Source organism: Bubalus kerabau, chromosome X (assembly GCF_029407905.1).
Source record: "Bubalus kerabau isolate K-KA32 ecotype Philippines breed swamp buffalo chromosome X, PCC_UOA_SB_1v2, whole genome shotgun sequence".
Lineage (NCBI taxonomy): Eukaryota > Metazoa > Chordata > Mammalia > Artiodactyla > Bovidae > Bubalus > Bubalus kerabau.
The window spans coordinates 134,478,307-134,502,617 of NC_073647.1; positions in this window are offsets into that span (position 1 = coordinate 134,478,307).

Here is a 24,311-nt window from a genome sequence, read left to right on the forward strand (position 1 = left end):
ATGTGAATGTACTGATATTTTTAAGGCAAAAATTTGATGGCTCATCTTTATAAAGAAGTTGCTCAAAACCTAAACTTTGTATTCAATATAAGATATGATTTTGTGAAGAAAAGTGCCTATCAAGTGACACAATTCAATTTTTTGTTGTTCAATTTGAATTTCTTTATTCATTCAAGAAGGTGCTTTTCTATTTGTAATTTATTTGTCATATCCTCATCACAAGTGCATCTTGAAAAGTAGTTAAATCAAGTTTTTCAATTGAGAGTAATTGAAGAGGTGATGAAGCATGGTTTCTGGAGATTGCATACATATAATTTTCTAACTTTTTTCCTTGAATCTGGTATAAAACACTGTCAGCAATATAATATTGATCCATTATTGAAACTTTGAATAGCTCCTAATGATGACCGCTAGATTCACTGATTGTGAATATTAAGGAACTTACTTAAGCAAAACTAAGTCCTCCCTCCTCCTGGGGCAAGAGTACTTAGCACAAGGACCAGGTGGCATATGGAATGATGAGTACAACATGACTCTGGAGTTGGAGAGAGTTGTTTCATATAACAGCCCTGTTCTTAACAGCTAGAGGAAAGTAGCCTTGCTTACCTAATCTGTAGTTTTGGATTTCAATTGCTTCTGCCTCACAGGATGTTGTGTAGATGGAGACAAAATGTAATGGCTGAAACTTTTCATATGATTGGAAAAATGGGCATATGAACTAGTAACTCTAGTGAAATCAGTAAAAAATAGAACTAAAACCAATGTGCTATAGAATAGGTTTATGGGAATGATCAATTTCTACACATAGTTAATTTTTTTCTTTTAATTTATTGTGATAAGAATACAACATAGTATCTGCCCTGTTAATTTTTTTATATCCTCAATACAGTGTTTTTGACTATAATCAATATGTTATACAGTGGGCTACAGTAGAGTTTATTGATCTTGCTAAAATTTGTACCCATTGATAACTGACTCCTCATTTTACCCACTCTTCAGCCCCTGGAAACCACCATTTCACAATTTCAGTCTATGAATTTGAATATTTTTGACACCTCATATAAGTGGATCATGTAGTATTTGCCTTCTGTAACAGATCTGTTTCATTTAGCACAATGTTCACAAGTTTCACTTATATCATGTGTCAATTTCTTCCTTTTTAAGGCTCAGTAATATTCCACTGTATGTATGTACCACATGTTTTTAAATTTATTCATCTGTCCCAATTGGCTCTTGTGAATAGTACCACAATGAACATGGGGATGCTAATACCTCATTGAGATCCTGACTTCAGTTATTTTGGATAAATACCCTGAAGTGGAATTGTTGAATGATACAATTAATTTTTAAGAAGTTGGAAAATGAATGAGGTGAGAGGTGATATATCACTGGTTGGACTTGGTTATTTCTGATAATCCCAAATTCAGTATAACTGTGCCTTGATTTGAATTTAATCTAAGGTGGTTGGTTTGAGTTTGAGTGTGGGAGTCAGGAATGTTTGTTGTGATTTTGATGTAATTTTCACTTGTTTTAGCACCTTTCTTCTGTACATTCAAGATACCATGTTAATATTACTGACACAAAACTAACTTTTCTCCCTGATGAAAGCCTTAAGGTCATTCTAAGCCTTAAGTTTGTCAAGGGCTTTTAATCATCTTTTTCTTTATAAAAACATTAACTAGAAGTTTGATATAAGGAAAATTAAATGTATTTAATGAACTTAACTTCCATTTGTCCAGTCACAAATGTTATAACAATCCTCTGCTAAGAATCAGCATATAAGAATTTCATGTTGCTTCCTTTCATCATTATTTTTTTTGTATCTAATGTTCTGGAAAGGCATATAACATTTAAACTTTGCTGATAGCTAAAATAGTTTTTAAAATATACGTATAGAGACAAGATTGGACACTATTTGAAATTAAAAGGAATATAAAGAAGACATTTGAAGCTATGGTATTTAAGAAAGGAATTAGGGAAAAAAGAAATGAGTTAGGATGAGAAGTAATACAAATTAGTCATCATAACTAGATCAGGGTGACATTCAAAATATTTTAATTTTAATCCTCCTTATTTATTAGCCAAAGGCAATTTCCATACAATTATAACCATGACTCATGATGTACAATTGCATTTTTTAAAATGACATTGATTAATAGTGTTTAACAATTGTTTCCCTTTCACAATGTCTATATTAGCATTTTTAAGATAAAGCAGAATTTTGAATGTTACTTTTTATAAATAAATTGCTTCAAAAATTCAAACCTTATATTTTGCCATATGCTTAATATATGTTTTAGTAGCACTGTTGGGTATGAATAAGATAGAGGGCTGGATCGCAGGGTCATAAAAGCTATCACATAATTTAAATAATACATCTTGTAAATAATAACCATTTAAATTTGCAAATTGATTGTTTCAAGATAAGTCTCCATAATTCTCAGTGTCATTTTTAGTATTTGTGTAATAGGTTTAATAGGGCTTCTCTGGTGGCGCTAGTGGTAAAGAACCCACCCGCCAATGCAGAAGCCATAAGAGAAGCAGGTTCAATCCCTGTGTCAGGAAGATCCCCTAGAGGGGGGCATGGCAACCCATGCCTGTATTCTTGCCTGGAGAATCCCATGGACAGAGGAGCCTGGTGGGCTCCAGGCTTCTTTGCTTCTTGCAAAGAATCGGACACAACTGAAGCTACTTAGCATGCACACATGCAATAGGTTTAATGCTGTGGAGTTGTTGTGAAGAGTAAAGGAGGTAACACAGGAAGAAGTGAGGTGAGAGAGAAAGCACATGTAGGGTCAGCATGACAGCATTGAGGACCTAAGATGAAAATATAGATGGTGGAAGTTTTGCAGAGACAACCACCTTGACCTCCATAACCTCCTGCCTGGCCTGCTTCAGTTGCCTCTCCTCAGCTTTTATCAAAATGCATTGATTCTTTACACAATATGAACCAGATTCTTTCTCTTTTGCTTAAGTTCCCATTGTGCTTAGACTTAATCTAAGCTCTCTGTTCTAATTTCTAAAGTTCCAAATTACCTGGCTTTACTTAACCCTTTGACTTCAGCCACAATTTTCTCTCCTGCTCACTGTGCTTTAGCAGAGCTGGCCTTTTGTCTCCTTTTGTTCCTACAAAATACCAAGCTCCTTACAACCATTCAGCTTTTGCATTAATGTGTACCTCTTGGAATGCTTTCCCCTGGTTTGTACGTGGCTGATTTCTTCTTGTCATTTAGAGCCGTCGTGTTTTTAGAGAGGCTTTCCATGACCATCTCTTCTGAAAGAGCCACCTGCTGCTGCTGCTGTTGCTGCTAAGTCGCTTCAGTCGTGTCCGACTCTGTGCGACCCCATAGACGGCAGCCCACCAGGCTCCCCCGTCCCTGGGATTCTCCAGGCAAGAACACTGGAGTGGGTTGCCATTTCCTTCTCCAATGCATGAAAGTGAAAAGTGAAAGTGAAGTCGCTCAGTCGTGTCCGACTTTTCGTGACCCCATGGACTGCAGCCTAGCAGGCTCCTCCATCCATGGGATTTTCCAGGCAAGAGTACTGGAGTGGGGTGCCATTGCCTTCTCCGGAAAGAGCCACCTAGTAACTATGAAATCTCCTCATTGAATTGGATGAGCAGAAAATATAAATAACTGATAGTACTTCCATTTTTTTGGTTTATTGATCGATTATTTTTCTTTGTCCACTAAAATGTAAACTCCATGAGAGGAGCAACTTTTTCTGTCTTGCTCACCAATGTGACCGCAGGACCTAGAGGAGTACTTGACATCTAGGAAATACTCAGTGAATACTTATTAAATGAATGAATATTGGATGGATGAGAATATTGATTTAAAGATGTATCTTCTGGATCAGCCAAATTTAGAGAGTAGGACTATTAATCCTAAAGGTTACTGCAGTAATTCTAGTATCAGGTGGTAGGAATCCACAATATTGGTTCTTAATCCTTTAAGAAACTAATGAAAACAAATGGCCTTTCTTTATAAATTCACATAGGTATATGTTGAGTTGCCCAAAAGGTTTTGGCCAACCCAATACAAAATTACACACACTGTCTGTGGGTTCACAGATTCTCTGTTATTTCCCCACAACCTCTTGAATCCTTCTATAAAAATCCCTAGTCTACACACTCTAATCCATGAAATGGACATGGAAAATACAAGAGACATTTTAAGGAAAAAAATTAGCATTCAGATTACTAACTTGAGGAATAATTCCAAGAATGATGCCATCAAAATATTGAATTGAGAAGTATAGATGATGTTAAGGTGACAGTTTTGGATTTTGTGACACATTGGCAATGAGAATTAGAGAACCATAATTCTTGTAGAAATCTGGACTTTGGAGGCAGAATTAGGTAGTAAGTAGAAAGAGAATTAATGGAATCATGATCTTTTCACTTTTCAAAGGAGTTGGAATATAGGAAACATTTAGGGGGATGAGAAATGAAAGAAGCACAATTAAAAGAGAAAAACAGAACTGAAAAGTAAGGTGAAATTAGAACAATGTATTATAACAAAGGTGAAAGACTAGGGAACTTAAACACTGTAAACCCTTGTGTCATGTCACATATGGAGTGAACTGAATGAGTTGGCCTCATGGATCAGTAGGCAATGTCCCAGAAGGGCTAAGAAGGAAAAGAGGGGAGGGAGGAAGAATGAGAGACAAAATGGTTCCAAGGAGTTTGTGGGTAACCTAGGGAAGGATAAAACAGGATCCCAGCTGAGGGCCCATGCAAATGCATGTAGTATGAGATCATTTGACAAATAAAATTCCAATAAGAGTCAGGCATAGAGAAACACAACTGATCCAGAAAACAGAAATATTGATAGGAGTCTGATGCTAGTCAACTTTTAAGTTTTTAAAACTTTTTATTTTGTATTGGAGTATAGCCTATTAACAATGTTGTGATAGTTTCAGGTGGACAGCAAAGTGATTCAGCTATACATAAACATGTACTCATTCTCCCCTAATCTCCCCTCACATCCAGGTAGCCATATAACATTGAGCACGGTTCCCTATGCTATACAGTAGGTCCTTGTTGGTTATACATTTTAAATAGAGCTCCACTTACTATTTTTAGCTTCTTTTCTCCTTTTTGTTGCCCTTGTGTGTGTACTTAGTCGCTTCTGTCATGTCTGACTCTTTGTGACCCTATGGACTGTAGCCCACCAGGCTCTTCTCTCCATAGAATTCTCCAGACAAGAAGACTAGAGTGGGTGGCCATTCCCTTCTCCAGTATATCTTCCCAACCCAGGGATTGAACCTGGGTCTTCTGCATTGCAGGCAGACTCTTGACCATCTAGCCAGCAGTGTTCTTAGAGGGTATCAAACAGTGAATAAGAATTCAAAGTCTGGAAACTCCATGATACTGAGTACAAAAAAAGGGAGCTTCAAAGTGTGAAAAACAAGAATGGTCTTTGAGAAGGTATGTTTAGTGTTAGAAAATGGGAACGTATGTATTTTCCTATAATAGCTCTTTATAGAGCTATTTATATATAACAAGTAAAGCAAGAGTCTTCTAGAATGGTGGACCAGGTAATTAAAATGAATCTGCCAACTGAAAATAACTAATACAGGGCAAAAATACTAAAAGTATCTTCGTGAGGACCCAAAATACTTGATTGAAGTGAGGGACAAAGGCCCCAAGACATGAATATTTGGTGTCTTTTATTCCCCCTTGTTGTTATCATTCAATCACTCAGTCATGTCTGACTCTTTGCAACTCCATGGACTGCAGCACACCAGGCTTTCCTGTCCTTCACTATCTCCCAGAGTATTCTCCCTTGGACAGCAACAATTAGAAAATAATTTTAATTAGAAAACAAATGGCAAAAAAAGTTATGAAAGGTTATTTCCAAATGGTCAATGAACATACAGCCTGGGATTCAAACTCAATCATCAGCAAAATGCAAGTTAAAATATGAGATACTGATGCAATTTTGAAATAGCTAATATTAAAATTGCTGACTGTATAAAATGTTAGTAAAATGATGAAAAATGGAAATTCTCATACCCTAGTCTTTGTCACTTTGGAAAATATTTTAGCATTATTACCCAACAATTCCTCTCTAGAAATATACCTTGCAGAAATATATGTAAATGCCTACCAGTACCCATGAACACAAATGTTCATATATGTTATCCATTATATCAACACTGGAAACAACAGAAATAGTAATCCATAGTAGAATGGATAAAACCCAAATTTTTGCATGTTTATTCAGTGGAATACTACAAAGTAATGAAAGGGAGAATTACAGATGAAACATAGATATAATATTGAATGAAAGAACACAGATACAAAAATGTCATGATGTGTAATGGATCTAAACTCTGAAGCATAAAAAATGCTAGGGATACATTTTTATTTGATAAAGGGTAAAGAAAATGAGTACTTTTCCTGAAAATCAGGAGAGTAATCACTTATGAGCAACGTAGAATGACACATGGACTTGGAGGGGCATCTGGATAATGTTCAAAATTTGCACTGGAGAGTGGTTTCATGGATGCTTGCTTCATGATATACATTGAGCTGTACATTTTGTGTAGTTTTTTGCATATGTGTTAAATTTATGTCACATTTTTTAAAAAAAAGCAAAGCTAGATAAAAATGTATCATCAGATGTAACAAAAATGAAGAAAAGTTATCTTGAAGGACCAACATCTTTTCATTTCTTATATTTTGTGAAAGCTTAATCTATTTCCAGAATTAGCAAATAGAACTTAAGAAAAAGTAAAAGCCATAGAGATTATGAGTATCTCTGTTTTACAGGTGAGAAAATGAAGTCTAACAAGTTTGAATATAAACAATATCACACAATGAGCTGGAAATGAGAATCAGTTCTGTTATCTATGAGTATGGATTTTTTTTTATTACAACCTGATATTTCTTGCTGAATTCCCCCTTTGACCTGTGAATTGAAATTTAGATATTATAAAAATTTTAAATATTTAAATAACCTTCCCTATTCTTGGAAAAATATTTATATCTCAAATCTGTTTCCTGTAATAGATTGGTATCTTGAAATGGAAGGGCTTCCTAGGTGGTGCAGTGGTAAAGAATCTGCCTGCCAATGCAGGAGACGCAAGAGATGAGGGTTCGATCCCTGAATTGGGAAGATCCCCTGAAGGAGAATATGCAACCCACTCCAGTATTCTTGGCCTGGGAAGTCCCATGGACAAAGGAGCCTGGGCTAACAGTGCTCATGACTGAGTGCGTGTGCGCATGCACGTACACACACACACACACACACACACACACTTGAAATGGACTTAAAGATATATTTTTGAGGTAATTTTTCTCTGGAAATTTTCTCCATTAGAAGTCAATGAACATCATGAAATATATTCATCTAGTAAATATCTTCAGAATTAATGGATAACTGGCAAATGATGCATATGAGTTCAATATAGGATGTTAAGAAAGTGGATGACTTACGATTTCTTTTCACATGAAAGGACAAGATTTCACACCCAGTATTCATAAATGTTGATTATTTCTTGCATTTACTTGAATTGATTTATTATTCTAAAATATAATGGAAAGGTGTGTACATGGCATGCATGTATATATGACATTTATCTTATAATTTAAAAAAGGATTTCTTACAGTACACATTGAAAAGCACATGAGTTAGAGATGGTACAGCATAATTATATATCCTTGTTCACATGTGAAACCAACAGCCAAGAGTGAAGCTATTAATATGTCTGATTCATTCAACAAATATTTATCTAGTGTCCAGTAAGGCAAGTTTAAACGTGTTGTATTAGCAATGTTTACAAGTTAACAATGTGATATTTGCATTCCAGACATAAAGGTTATTATATTGCCTGTTTGTGATTTAATCCTGGTTCTCTGCATGAATCTGTTTCTTATTATTCCAGAGTCATCTTTATTACCTGTGAATTCATCTGTTAAATATAATCAATTAGTGATGAAAGTCAAAGCCTGTAGTGGGGATATGGGAGAAATACACATCCAGTGTGGTATTAATGTTGTTGTTGTTTTAGTCACTCAGTCATGTCTGACTCTTTTGGACCCCATGGACTGTAGCCCGCCAGGCTCCTCTGTCCATGGGATTTCCCAGGCAAGAATAGCAAGAATACTGGTATTAATACTCTTGGTTTAAAGGACTGTTTTCATGTGCCAAGTTTTGATTGTTCTGAATACTTGGATGTATTGCTGCCTTTCATCACACCAGAAAATGTGGAATTCTTCATTTCTTTGTTTTCCTTGGCTTTCACAACAGCCATTAAGATTCATTGTCAATCTGACTGCCATCTTTTATATATTATGGCACCTGGAATTAAGCATAATGCTTTCAGAGTAATATGTTTATTCAGTTCAGAATTTCACTTCATTCTAATTGGAGAGCTCATAATTACATTGTTCAATAGTGTGTCACAATGCTCAGAGGAATACTTTAGCAAATTAAAGGGAAGACAAAAAAACTATTTCAGTATTTAATGACACACTTTCTACTAATTCTTTCTTGTTTTAAAATACAGAAAAAATTTTTTTCTTTTCTTCTGAGATTTGTGATCAAAATCAGATGAACAGATATTGAACAGTTACTCTTGCAAGAAAAAGTAGAAAATACAGAGAGGTACAAGATATGCTGTTTGCTTTCAACTGATTTATAATTCAGTTAGACAAAGGAGAAAATTAAATACCATAATAATATGATACAATATTTAAATAAGAATTCACATTTATTATAAAAAGGTTATAAAAGCATCATATTTCAGTATCAGTATTAAATGTCTGTACTTAAATTTCATATGTAATCCAAAATTACAAATAAATACCAATATGAATACATAGGAAGCAAGCCAAGTTTCATGTTTTTTAGTACCATTGGACTGTCAGTTACTAAAATTTTATGTAGTTGGTTACTTCTATGAGATATAGAAACTGACATTTTCAATTTTTGTTTCTTCTTAGGGCCTTTCTGATTTACACGAAGATTAAAGATTGTTTTCACTTTGGGTTTGAAAGAACTGCATATTTATTTGACATGTAATTTATAATTAGAATTTAGGAAAGAAGTGTTCATCTATTTTAAGAGGTAGAAATCATTTACTTTTTATTGATGGTATATTCAAATTTGTGATGATACACTGAATTTCATGCTCATATAAACTGGAGATAAGGTATATCACTAGTTTTAAAATATAAATATTTCTAAGATATTTATAAACCCATATTAAACTAATTTACATGAGTATGTGTTTATGAGCAAAAAAAAAAAAAAAAGCTCATTTAAAATTCCAGAAAGCAACAAATTTTAAGGTACCAGTTGTCAAAAACATTAATTTCTAGAGCTCACACTCATTAAAACTTTAAAATTAGACATTCTAAAAGCAAAAAAAATTCTAAATTTAAGGCTCTAATTTGTTGCAATTGACATTTCTTTCTAGTTAGAGCATTTGATTCCATAATTTCCACACTATAGACATGGAAAAGAGTTTTAATATATGTGTATTATAATGTACAAATAGATCTCAAGGAAACAGAGTAGTCAGTTCTCTAATTTGGTTTGAAATGAATTTGAATGTTTTAGTTATTCTCAGATCAGTATGTCAGAAATATTTTTTTAAGCAACAAATATCTAAAGTAGATTTATTTTATTTTTCAGTAAGAATGGCATCAGAATAAAGGGAAAAATGATGAAGAATGTACTTTTCTATTGCACATGCACTTACAAATGGAGAATATCTTTTATATATTATAGAAAGGTCATAGCATCAGTTTCTCCTCTCTCAGGCAATTGAACAGGAATGCTAAGCAAAGCTACCTCCTTGCAATCATTCAAAACATAGTACTGATGGCCTGCCATGTATGCAGCACCTGGTTTTGAGGCAGTAGAGGACACTTAGAAATATAATACCCAGTCCTTTTCCATAAGAAGTGTCAATCTAGACTGAGCATAAGCCATGACAATGGATGATAAATCACTGTACAAGAACGAATACAAAAACTAGACAGCAATATAAAGAATGGCAGCAAACACTATGTGATAAGTGATACAGGAGGTATGTACTCTAGAAACGCAAAGAAAGAAAATACCATTCTTGGCTGGTTATGCATTAAGATATTATACCAGTCAATTCTGGAACATTGACCATAGATTTATTACAGAGAGTTATCTAAAACCATGCCTGTCTTTTATTCTTTGTAGACATAGAAGAGTTTGATTAAAAATAAAAATATTTGGTTTGATGTAGTAGATCAAACCTCTATAAACCTCTATTCTTGGTGTTTTGGCAAAGAATTGGGTATTCATTAAATGTATAAAGGCTACCCTTCTTATTCATATTGGTAAAATACAGGAAAATTATGTTTCTTACTCTTATTTAGACTATGCTGTTTGGATTACTTGATCATCTGGAATTCTAGAAATGCCATTTTATGTTAATGATATCAGTATCTCTTTATTTTGCTACTAGATTTAAAATGTATTTAAATGGGAGTTGAGATAAACTCAATGAGGTGGAGAAATTCACATGGTGTTAAATTTCTAAATAATGTGATTCTCATATTTGGAGGTGTCTCTAATAGAAAGGTAGATTCTAAATTGCATATTAATCTTAACTTTATTTCACATCCAAACTCCAGTTTTTCTTCTTTGGAAAACCCAATGTTATATATCTACAGATATGATTTTTGTTCTTAATTGCTTCCAAATGATGTTAATACTCACTATCCATATCCTAGAGTAGAAATATCTGTATTTCCTTGTACATTTATTCTAAACCTTCTACAGAAGTTTAATCTCTTAACCAAAGCTGGAAAGGATTCCTGCTTATTTATTGTAAGAATAATTTCCATAAAAATTACTAAACTATTTGTTGAAAGTGAGAAACACTGAAGAAATGCACATTATCAATATTTTCAGGACATGTAAGCTTCAGAATTTTCAAAATCTCTTTGAAAACTCATGTTATTATTCAATTCAGTTTGTATATTAGAGCATGCTGGCCTTGAGCTCATGATCAGACATATATTAATAAAGCCTCTGTCAGACTTAGGGAATTATATAATATATATTTAGAAATAGTACTGCTTGTAATAGACAAGTGGCTTCTCCATGTCAGGGAAATTAAAGCCAAATTGCACAGCATTCACAAGTATAGACTAAAGGGATGTATAACATTCCTGCAGAGGGTATCAATCCTGAGCTGGAAGAAGGATACACAGAAGATTATTGTTCATTTATGATCTAGACATAGTTGATCATGCTCAGGTTAAATCCTACCACCCCATATTTACCATTTACATGATTCAACACCAGTTTATCTAACCTGCCTTGGCCCTTTTTTTTTTTTCACATTTTTCAAAACACAGGGCTTACTGAGAGGATTACATTTGTATCTTAAAGAAAAGTAATCCCTTTTGTTCATTTATTAAACAGATGTTTGGGGATGCTTAATGGAGATATAACAAAAACAGACTTGGCTTTAGTCATCAAGGCTAAGACTGTTAGGTAGATGAAGTAAATGTCAATTGACATGATGAATGGATAAAGAAAATGTGGTATACACATATAATGGAGTATTACTAAGCCTTTAAAAAGAAGGAAATTCTGCCATATGGGACAGCATGGATGAACCTGGAGGACATTACGCTAAATGAAAGGACAAATATGTCATGCTTCTACTTACATGAGCTATCTAAAATGGTAAAACATAGAAACAGAGAGTTGAATTGTGGTTTCCAGGGTCCATGGGGAAGAGGAACTAGGGAGCTGGCATTCAATGAGTAGTAAGTTCTAAGGATCTGCTCTACAACATAATGCTTACAGATAACAATGCTGTACTGTGTATATCCAAACTCATCAAATTGTATATGTTTAACACGTGCAGTTTTAATGTATCAATTACACTGCAATAAATTTGTTAAAAAATGAAAGAAAGGATAGATGAGGATGTTGTCTGCTAGACAGAATAAGGATACAGAAGAAGGGAATTCCTTCTAGGTATCCAAATATTTGGATTCCCTGATGGCTCAATAGTAAAGAATTTGGCTGCCAACGCAAGAGACGTAGGAGATGCAGGTTTGATCCCTGGGTTGGGAAGATACCCTGGAGGAGGAAATGTCAATCCATTCCAGTATTCTTGCTTGGAAAATCCCAGGGACAGAGGAGCTTAGTGGGCTACAGTCTATGGGGTCACAAAGAGTCGAATGCAACTGAGCACCCCGGTATTTAATTATAGGTGCTACAGAGGCAGAGAGAAATACAGGTTACTTCCATATTCATTAACAGTTGTATTGGAATATAATGTACATACCATAAAATTCACCTATTTTAACTGTACAATTCAATGAATTTTAATATTGGGTTGGCCAAAAAGTTTATTTGAGTTTTTCTGCAACATCTTATGGAAAAATCCAAACAAACATTTTGGCCAGCCCAGTGCATTAACAGAGTCATGTAACCACCACCATAATCTAATTTTAGAACATTTCCATCACCCTCAAAAGAAACCTTCTGCCCATTTACATTTATTCCCATTCCTACCCTCAGTCCCAGGCAACCACTTATCTACTTTCTATGTCTATGGATTTTACTTCTAAGGATTTTTCATGTAAGTGGACCTATATAATACGTTATCTTTGTATCTGACTTCTTTCACTTAGCATAATGTTTCTGAGGTTCGTCCATGTCATAGTATGTCAGTACTTTATTCCTTTTTATTGCCAAATCACATTCCATTGTCTGGGTCTCCATTTTTTAATGTACCTTAGAAATTTTAAAAAATAAAATAGCAAAAAATGATTAGAAAAACTATACTATAATTTAAATTCTTAATTATAACAAATTAATATCTTCACATAGAAAGATGAAAATAAATATCTATATGAATGAATGTACTTTTTTTTACATCAGAGCTCTAGACTTGAAGCCTAACCCTAAAGTTCCTTGCACACACACATTACTATACTTGACTAACATTTAGTCAGTGATTATTAAATGCCTGTAACTGGCATGCATGTTTTACAGAGTTTATATCATTTAATCTTCACAGCAACCCTATAAAATAGGTTGAGTCTGAAATCAGACTGGCTCAGCATCAATGCAGGCCACTGACCAAGTGTGTGATCTTGGGCAAGGCATTTTAGAACCAGAGCTTCAGTATCTGTTATTAAAAAATAAGAATAAAATAGAATCTAAGAATGGATTTATTGTGAAGGTCAAATTATACATGCATAAGAATTCTTGGCATATAGAAAGAACAATTTTAGTGTCAGCTACTATTAACAGAAGAGGAAATTGAAGCTCAGAGTATTAAATAACATTTTCCTGGGTAACATTGCAAGTAAATACAGTGACCAGTTCAAAAATCGGCAACAAGACTTCAGACACCAAAACATCCCATATGGTGGCAGAAAGAGCCCAGATCATGGATGTAGGATTTATAAATCCATGACTTCTTTTTCTTTGGTCTAGAAAATGAGTCTCTTTTAAAATATTGAATATGCACAGTATAATGGGCAATGAGTCCAAGGGCTTACTACCAAAATAAATATCATCACATAAGCTTAAACTTCACAGGGTCTGGGTGAACACTACAGGATTTTGGTTATAGAGATTATTTAAAGCTGTTATATACTGAGAAAATTTGAATCTGAAAATAAGGTAAGAGATTTTTGCTTAAGTAGTAATAAATACTGGAATACCTAATTATCCTGAATACTTCTGCACTAGATTTTTTACCTGCACCTTTAAGTGACTGCACACACACACACACACACACATATATAATTGAAGTAACATAGTTTCATGTATACAACATTATAATTCAACTTCTGTATATATTATAGCATGTTTACCACCAAAAATTTAGTTTCTATCCATCACCATACAGCTGACCCTCTGCCTACTCATTTTGCCCTTCTCCTACCCCTTCTCTCTGGCAACTTCCATCTGTTCTCTCTATGTGGTTTTCATTTGTTCCTTTATTTAGGTTTTACATATGAATGAAATCATAATTGATATTTGTCTTTGTTGTTCTGACTTATTTCACATAGTGCAATGCCCTCAATGTCTATCCATGTGAAAATAGGAAGGTTTCATCTTTTTATGGCTGAGTAGTATTCCACTCTATACACATACAATTTCTTCTTTATCTATTCATCTGTCAATGGGCATTAGGTCATTTCTATATCCTGGCTAAGCAATGCCACAGTGGATATACCGGTGCAGGTATCTTTTCAGATTAGTGCTTTGTTCATTGCAAATATATTTTATGACCATTATAACTTGCTCAGGATCCTCAAGAATAATTTGGTATAATTATTATTAGGAAATATCTTACAAATGAGCATATCTTCCTTAATCTGTGCATACCTAGCAAAGGAGGCTCATTTCTACTATAGTAATCCCTGTTCTAAAGAAAAGTACTCTTGTATGTATAGATCAGTGAAGGAGTTATTAAATTGCTTTTACCTATTGCTTTTCTTGCAAAGCAGATAATGTGATTATTTTAAAGATACTTATTGTTCTAATTTTAGTAGGGATATTTAGAATAATAAGACCAGTCACTGATTTATTATTTTTTTTTAAATTCTTACATTTCTGCAATATATTTTATTAACTGTCTCTGAAACTGATAAAATGTGGTATATATGTTCTAAACTATTATTTTTTTTAAATGTGATTACATTAGTTGACTTCTTGTGACTTTGATGGATACATTTCTGAATTTTAAAAGAAGTTTCATTATTTGCGACCAACATTATTATTTCAGGATCCTGAATTGGTAATGCTTACACCCTTAGTTGACTCCTACTTCAATTTACCTGCATTAATTCAAAACCTGAATTAAACTAGAGTATGTCATATCTTTATATTGAAGTTCAAGTTTCAGTTCATATTCTGCTAAAAGTTCTACCATCATAGTAGAAGATTCTTTGGATTTGTTTTTAATTTTGCAAAAGGATCTTGAATTCATCTCTTGAAAAGGAAGGCCTGAAATTTATGGCTTTTGGAAGAGAGAGTTTAACCTTTTATTCACCATATAAAAAGACATCCTTCACTTGTTCAGTAAGAAATATTAAAGCAAAAAGTACTCTCTTATTTTGGTTTCTACACTATTTTTTGCTTGAAAGGATATTCTCTTTTAGGACTTTTTGATCAAACTGCCATGTTAATTGAGTGAAATGACTAAGTGTTTAAATGCTTTGTTGTGTTTAAAGAAAAAAATTCAGTAAAACATGAAAAATATATATTAATCATGGGTAAACCAATATTTGCTAAAAATATGATATCTAAGAAAAATTCTAGAACAATTAAAAGAAAGTTTTAGATGTAATTGTTATATTAAGTAGGGAACCAAAGAGAATAAATGTGTGCTAATATATTTTGTCTTTCATGGGAACAATAGAGATACCAATATAGTTTAAAATATTAATGGAGCAAAACAAATATATTGTTGTTCAGTCACTGAGTTGTGTCTGACTCTGCGACCCCACGGGCTGCAGCACACCAGGCTTCCCTGTCCTTCACTATCTCCTGGAGTTTGCTCAGACTCATGCCATCCAATCATTTCATCCTCTGTTGCCCCCTTCTCCCCTTGTCCTCAATTTTTCCCAGAATCAGTGTCTTTTCCAATTAGTTGGCTCTTTGCATCAGATGGGCAAAGTATTGGAGCTTCAGCTTCAGCATCAGTCCCTCCAATGAATATTCAGGGTTAATTTCCTTTAGGATTGACTGGTTTGATCTCTTTGCTGTCCAAGGGACTCTCAAGTCTTCTCCAACACCACAGTGCAAAAGCATCAATTCTTTGGTGCTCAGCCTTCTTTATGATCCAACAGTAACATGTTACTGGAAAAACCATAACTTTGACTAGACGAACCTCTGTCAACAAAGTGATGTTTCTGCTTTTGAATATGTTCTGTAGGTTTGTCATATCTTTTCTTCCAAGGAGCAAGTGTCTTTTAATTTCATGGCTGCAGTCACTGTCTGCAGTGATTTTGGAGCCCGAGAAATAAAAAATAAAATTTGTCACTGTTTCCATTTTTCCCCATCTATTTGCCATGAAGTGATGGGACTGGATGCTATGATCTTAGTTTTGGTATGTCGAGTTTTAAGCCAGCTTTTTCACTCTCCTCTTTCACCTTCATCAAGAGTCTCTAGTTCTTCTTTGCTTGCTAGGGTGTTGTCATCTGCATATCTGAGGTGATTGATATTTCTCCCGGCAATCTTGTTTCCACCTTGTGCTTCATCTAGCACAACATTTCACGTGATGTACTCTGCATATAGGTTAAGTAAACAGGGTGATAATATACAGCCTTGGCATTCTCCTTGCCCAATTTGGAACCAGTTCGTTGTTCCATGTCCAGTTCTAACTGTTGCTTCTTGACCTACATACAGGTTTCTCAGGAGGTGGGTAAGGTGTTCTGGAACTCCCAACTCTTTAAGAATTTTCCAGTTTATTGTGATACACACAGTCAAAGGCTTTGGTGTAGCCAATGAAGCAGAAGTAGATATTTTTCTGGAATTCTCTTGCTTTTTCTATGATCCAATGGATGTTGGCAATTTGATCTCTGGTTCCTCTGCCTTTTCTAAATCCCGCTTGTACATTGGATTGCAAGTTCTTGGTTTGTACTATTGAAGTCTAGCCTGAAGGATTTTGAACATGATCTTGCTAGCATGTGAAATGAATACAATTGTGTGGTAGTTTGAACATTCTTCGGTATTGCCTTTCTTTGGAATTGAAATGAAAACAGGCATTTTCCAATCCTGTGGCCACTGCCGTTTTCCAAATTTGCTGGCAGGTTGAGTACAGCACTTTTAAAGCATCATCTTTTAGGATTTGAAATAGCTCAGCTGGAATTCCATCATCTCCACTAGCTTTGTTGGGAGTAATGCTTCCTAAGGCCCACTTGACTTCACACTCCAGGATGTCTGGCTCTAGATGAATGACCACACCATCATGGTGATCCGGGTCATTAAGACCATTTTATGTACAGCTCTTCTGTGTATTCTTGCCACCTCCTCTTGATCTCTTCTGCTTCTTCCATACAGATGTAACTTCATTTAAGGGCAATGTAAAGACAAAATAGAATGTTAAAATTTTGTCTTTTAATTTTTATATATTTTTCAAAATTTTATTGGAGTATAGTTGCTTTACAATATTGTGTTACTTTACTTTCTGCTGTACAGCAAAGTGAATCAGCTATATACCTATATACCCTCTTTTTTGGATTTCCTTCCCATTAGGTCACCACAGAGCACTGAGTAGAGTTCCCTTTGCTATTGAGTAGGTTCTCATGAGTTACCTATTTTAAAGTAGTGTGTATATGTTAGCCCCAATCCCAACTTCCCAATTCATCCCACCCTCCCTTCCCCCCTTGGTGTCCATACATTTGTTCTCTACATCTGTGTCTGCATTTCTGCTTTGCAAGTAGGTTCATCTGTACCATTTTTCTACATTCCACATATATGCATTAATATACTATGTGTAATTAAATACATTTGACATTTCACTTCAGTTCAGTTCAGTTGCTCAGTTGTGTCAGACTCATTGTGACCCCATGGACTGCAACATACCAGGCTTCCTCGTCCATCACCAACTCCTGGAGCCTACTCAAACTCATGTCCATTGCATTGGTGATGCCATCCAAGCATCTCATCCCTTCTCCTCCTGCCTTCAATCTTTCCCAGGATCAGGTCTTTTCCAATGAGTCAATTCTTCCCATCAGGTGGCCAAACTATTGGAGTTTCAGCTTCAGCATCAGTCCTTCCAATGAATATTCAGGACCAATTTCCTTTAGGATGGACTGGTTGGATCTCCTTGCAGTCCAAGGAACTCTCAAGAGTTCTCCAACACCACAGTTCAAAAGCATCAATTCTTCAGTGCTCAGCTTTCTTTATAGTCCAACTCTCACATCCATACATGACTACTAGAAAAACCATAGCCTTGACTAGACGGACCTTTGTTGGTAAAGTAATGTCTCTGCTTTTTAATATGCTGTCTAGGTTGGTCATAGCTTTTCTTCCAAGGAGCAAGCGTCTTTTAATTTCATGGCTGCAGTCACCATCTGCAGTGATTTTGGAGCCCCCCAAAATAAAGTCTCTCACTGTTTCCACTGTTTCCCCATCTATTTGCCATGAAGTGATGGGACTGGATGCCATGATTTTAGTTTTCTGAATGTTGAGTTTTAAGCCAACTTTTTCATGTTCCTCTTTCACTTTCATCAAGAGGCTCTTTAGTTCTTCTTTGTTTTGTGCCATAAGGGTGGTGTTATCTGCATATCTGAGGTTATTAATATTTCTCCCAGCAATCTTGATTCCAGCTTGTGCTTCATCCAGCCTGGCATTTCTCAGGATGTACTCTGCATAGAAGTTAAATAAGCAGGGTGACAATACTCAGCCTTGATATACTCCTTTCCCGATTTGGAACCAGTCTGTTTTTCCATGTCCAGTTCTAACTGTTGCTTCTTTACCTGCATACAGATTTCTCAGGAGTCAGGTAAGGTGGTCTGGTATCCCCATCTCTTGAAGAATTTTCCACAGTTTGTTGTGATCCACACAGGCAAAGGCTTTGGCATAGTCAATAAAGTAGAAGTAGATGTTTTTTTTGGAACTCTCTTGCTTTTTCAATGATCCAGCGGATGTTGGTAATTTGATCTCTGGTTCCTCTGCCTTTTCGAAATCCAGCTTGAACATCTGGAAGTTCACGGTTCTTGTACTGTTGAAGCCAGGCTTGGAGAATTTTGAGTATTATTTTGCTGGCATGTGAGATAAGTGCAATTGTGAAGTAGTTTGAACATTCTTTGGCATTGCCTTTTTTTGGGATTGGAATGAAAACTGACCTTTTCTAGTCATGTGGCCTTTTTGCATTCTATAAATTTAAGGTATACAATGTGTTACTTTGATAAAGATATATTGTAAATATTTTTATATGATTGCCTTTGTAACTATTTATCACATGTAATTATAGTTCAGTATTGTTATTTATATTAATTATACTGTGTGCCAGATCACTATGGCTTATTTACTACTTGTAGCAGGTTTGTACCTGCAAACATTTTTATTTCCCTACCTCCCATTCCCTGGTGACCATCATTTAACTCTCTCATTCTCTCTCTCTCTCTCTTTTTTTGAGATCCTTCATATAAGTGATCACATACAGCACTGTCCTTGTCTGACTTATGTTACTTACTGCAATAAGCTCTAGGTGCATCTACATTGCCACAAATGGCAGGATATCCTCCTCTCTTGTGGCTGAATATTATTGCATTATGTGTGTGTATATATATCTCACATCTTTTTAATCTATTTATTTGTTGATGGGCATTTAGGTTGTTTCCATATCTTGGCTATTGCAAATAATACTTTAGTAAACATGGAGTGCATGTATCTCTCCAAAATAGAATGCTTAAATTTAAAACCAAGGATAGAAATCTTGACCTAGCTAACTGAAAGCTGGAAAGAGAGTAAAAGTAAATGACAAAGAAATTCAAAAAAAAAATATGAAATTTGGCAAATAAATGCATCCTCATATATACAATATAAATATGAATCTTTCAAAGTTATTGATTCAAAGGCAGACTCTATTGATGAAAGATATAAAAAGTCATGGAAATTTTGCATATTTTTTAAAATGGGAAAAGATCAAAAGAAATTTGAGTAATGATTCTAATTATGGATGAAATAAAATTTAAGCCAAATACATTGTGAGAACTTAAGAAATTTTATACTTATAAAAGGAAAAAAAATGTAACAGATACATCATCCTGAACATGTCTATACCTTACCCACAGTTTCAAAATATGTCAAACAGCATCTGAAATAAATTTTTCATTAAAAAATGAAATCAAATGGATCTGAAGATCAGTAACACATTCTTCTCAAAAAAAAAAAAAATAACAGATCAAGCAAGCAAGAAATCAGCAGAGATTTTTGAAGGCTTGAATCTATAGTTTCATTTTTAGATATGTATGGAACTCTTTGTAAATATCGGAAAAGTTATAAAAAATAGACCAAAGCCTAGAAAGCCTCTATGAAGTCCAAAAGAGCAATATGAATAACATATTCCTTGATTATAGTGTAACAAAATGGAAGTTAGTAATGAAAGATTAGCTTAAATATACCATTTTTTGAAATTACTCAAACATATTCCAAACATAATATTTTGAATAAAATGAAATGATAAAAGGGTATAAGAAATACTCAGAAGTGAATAACAGTCAAAATAGTGTATGTCAGTGGTTAAGACTCCACGCTTCCCTTGCAGGGGTCACAGTTTTGATCCCTGGTCAGGGAACTACCCCGCATGCCACATAGCAGCCACCCCCTGCCCCGCAAAAAAACAAAAAAACAAAAAAACAAAAACACCCCAAAATAAAATAGCACATATCACAGTGACTAGGATACAGCTACAAATGTGTACAGAGGGAATTTTATAGTTTCACTTTTTTTGTGGTAAATTTAAAATATTAACTAATGAACTGAAAATGTAACTTCAAATAGTTTACTGATAACAAGATGTAAAATTAAAATGAAAAAAGAAGGAAAGGGGTAGAAATCAATCAAATAATGACAACATCAATACAGAAGATAAATATAATCAAAGCTTATATTTTGAAAATATGAATAAAGTAGGCAGACCTTTGGCAAAGAAGTCAAGAGGGGGAAAGAGGATATAAATAAACAAAATATATAATGAGAAAAAAATCTATATGTAATAAATAGGTTAGAAAATAACTGCAGGTACACACATATGCTAATACACTTGAAAGTATGGTTTAAATGTATTATTTCTTAGAAAAATCTCCAAATTGGTGTAAGATGAAATAGAGAATTTTCAATGGGTCAGTAAGAATCAAAGCAATAGAAATGGTTGTTTAGCCCTTGTCTTTGATGAAAAACTTCAGGACCAGATGGTTTTACTTGTGAATTCTACTGCCATTTAAAGATTAGTTATTTCTCCTCCTGTCTCATGGACCACAGTACAAAAATTGGAGCACTTAGGCCCAGGTAGTTTTATGATGATAGTGCAATCCTGACTCCAAAATCTGATAAAAACAGTTTCCCTTTTTCTTATAAAGATGCTAATATCCCAAATAAAGTATTAAATCTAATAGTATATCAAAATAATACAACATTACCAAGTAAGTTTATTGTAGAAATGTAGGACTGTCTGGACATCAGAAAATATATCAGTATTGTTTCCACATTAGTAGATTAAAAGTGGAGTCATACAATGATCTTGACCAATACAGAATAAATATTTAATACAGTTTTTCATAAACTTAAAATTGATACTCTTATCAAGCCAGGAATATAAAGGAACATCCTTTTCTTAGTAAATTTGTATTCCAACATTCTACAGCAAATATTGTACTTATGGAAGTAACTTTAATGCATTTTCTTTATGGTTTGGAACAAGGTAAGGATGTCTATTATTACTGCTACATTTTACTCTAGTACAGGAAGAACTAGCCAATTTAATATTACAGAAAAATAATAGAGAGAATATGAATAATATAGAAAAAACAGATGTAAGGATTGGAAGACAGGACAGTAAAACTGATATTTTTTGGTGGATGAAATGATGATTTAACTAGAAGAACCAATAGACTCCAGGCAGACTGTCAGAATTAGTAATTTTTAGAAAGTTCAGCTTTTGTGTTGCTGATAAAAAAAAATTATTCCATAAAAATTATTAAAAATAGTTACTTACAACATATGATAAAATAATTTTCCATTAATAATCTTGGAATTAGCTTTAAAAAGACAAATAAGATCTATAAATGAACTTTAAAACTAAAAAAGGACCAAAATGTCCCATGCTGTTGACTGGATGACATATTAGGAAGATACTCATTCTCCCCAAATTTATTCATAAATTTAATAGTATTCCAATCAAAATCACCATATATTGGTTGAAAATGTGATAAACTCACTTTCTACTCTAAAAAGTGTATGGATAAATGCACATCCAGGAATAACTAGGTCAGTCTTTAAAAATGGAGGACTTCCGTAGTAGCTATTAAGAGATAAAGTCAGAGAAATACAGTATGCTGTCCAAGCAAGAAAAGCTCAGCACATGAAGCACCAAAGTGTGTCCAGAAACAAAGACAGGAACTTGATGTAGGTGTGACACATACATCAATGGGGAAAATGGATTCTTCGGTAAATGGTGTTGGGCCAAGCAGATGACTATATAGAGTAAAATAAAACTGGATTATGATCTCCTACCACATGGAAAGGTGGATTATAACTATTGATGGAATAAAGGCCAAGGTTTGATTGGTAAAAACAATAATAGAAGAAAAGGTAGATGGGTGGAATTCAGTGGCAAGTAAGGACACTTTAAAACTTCAGAAATCCCAAAAGTAAGACAAACATTTTATGAATCTGATTATATTAAAATTAAGGATTTCTATTCAGAGAACACTTGACAAATTTAATTTACCTACGGCAAAATGGAAAATACATTTGTAATAACTGAACTCCAAATGAAGAAGGAAAAGATAACGCCACTTACAGAAAATGATGGACCCAAAACTTAAACAAGTCATTTACTAAAGAGAAGGCCCCCAAAGTAACAAGCATGTGATAAGATTGTCTAATTATTGTTAATTAGAAAAATAGAAATAAATAGGAAATAGGTACACTGTACAACTATTGTACTCAGTTGCTAAGCCATGTCTGACTCTTTGCAACCAAACGAACTGTAGCCTGCCAGGCTCCTCTGTCCCCGGGATTTCCCAGGCAAGAATGCCGGAGTGGGTTGCCATGTCCTTCTCCAGTACACTTATTATACTGGCCATAATTGGAAAGCTGGATTATGCCAAGTACAGTCAGAGATTTGGGAACATAGAAATCCTCACCATTGCTTTTGAAACTGTAGACCAGTGCAGCCATTCAGGAGAGAAACCTGCACTAGTTAGTAAAATTAAATATATGCATACCTAAGTTTTCACAGTTTTGCAAGTGCATTTGTATTCCAGAATTTTTCATAAAGGCACATAAGGGTATGTGTACAGGATGTTTATTGAAGTGTTGACTGTATGCCTAGGAAATGCAGGTAATCTCCATGTCTATCCTTGGGAGATGGTTGAGGTAAAATGTGGAAGATGCGCAACTTAAAGTACTGTGAATAGTTAGAAGCAACAGTTTGATGTACAAAGAACAACTTGATAGATCTTAAACACATCAGTGGAGGTTGGAGACAAAGATTAATAAACACAAAGAGAAATAAAATGTACTACTTTTATATGCATTAAAAATGTGTACGAACAAAGCAATGTACATTTTGCAAGAACATATATAAAAATATAATTTCAATGGAGACCTAAGGCAAGAGGAGAAAAGTGAGAGTAGGGTATGCAGAAAAGTGGGTATTGTTCAAGCATTCACTTAATAAAGACGAAACTGGGTCCTTGTGTGGGATAATGTTGAGGCTTCCCTGGTGGCTCAGATGGTAAAGAATCTGCCTGGAAATGTAGGAGACGGAGGTTTGATCCCTCAGTCAGGAAGATCCCCTGGAGAAGGGGATGGCAAATCCACTCCAGTGGAATAAGCTACCAAAAACTTAGTGAAAGGATTAGCTCAACTCAGTATATGCCAGGTTTCTCTCCCTCTGTTTGTTTCTCTCCCTGTGTACGTGTCGTTGTAACTATAATTGGAACTTTTAAGCAAAAACAAAAATAATCAGGTTAGTTGCATAATTTGTATGATTTGAGAACTAGTAAAACAACCCGAGCCTCTATTAAAGAGAAAGTAGAGTGCTGCCTAAATGACTAAGTTAATTACTCTCTGAATGACTGTTCCTGGGGTTCCAGTGACTTTTGCCTTAAGGATTCTAGAGCAATTTTAAAGTATAATAGAGAGTATTAGCTAACTTCATCCTGACTCTGCAATGATAGGAAACTCAATTCTTACATATGCAGTCTCTCTGCCAGCTGTCTGCACGTTTGCCCTCAGACCCATTCTCAGCCCTTCCTTCCTCTGTTTCTCAGGGGCCTGATCTTGGCATACTATGTTTGGATACATCTCCTAGGCAACTTTGCTTCTGATGAGGTGTAGCCAGGTGGGTAGCACTGATGAGACCCTGGACGACAGGGCTAGGGGAGAAAGCGCATCCTCTGCTTAGGGTGGTGGTTCCAGTGGAGTCTTCATATCTTCTCTTGTTGCAGCTTCTGCTGGGCATTTTCTTTCTTCTGGTTCTGATTCTCCCTGGACCCTGCCCTCCATGGTAGCTACCTTCCCCTGGTTTCCAGTTCTTGCTTGTATAACCTCTCAGACATCACCTATGCCCAGCTGCCAACCTCTCTTGCCAACCCT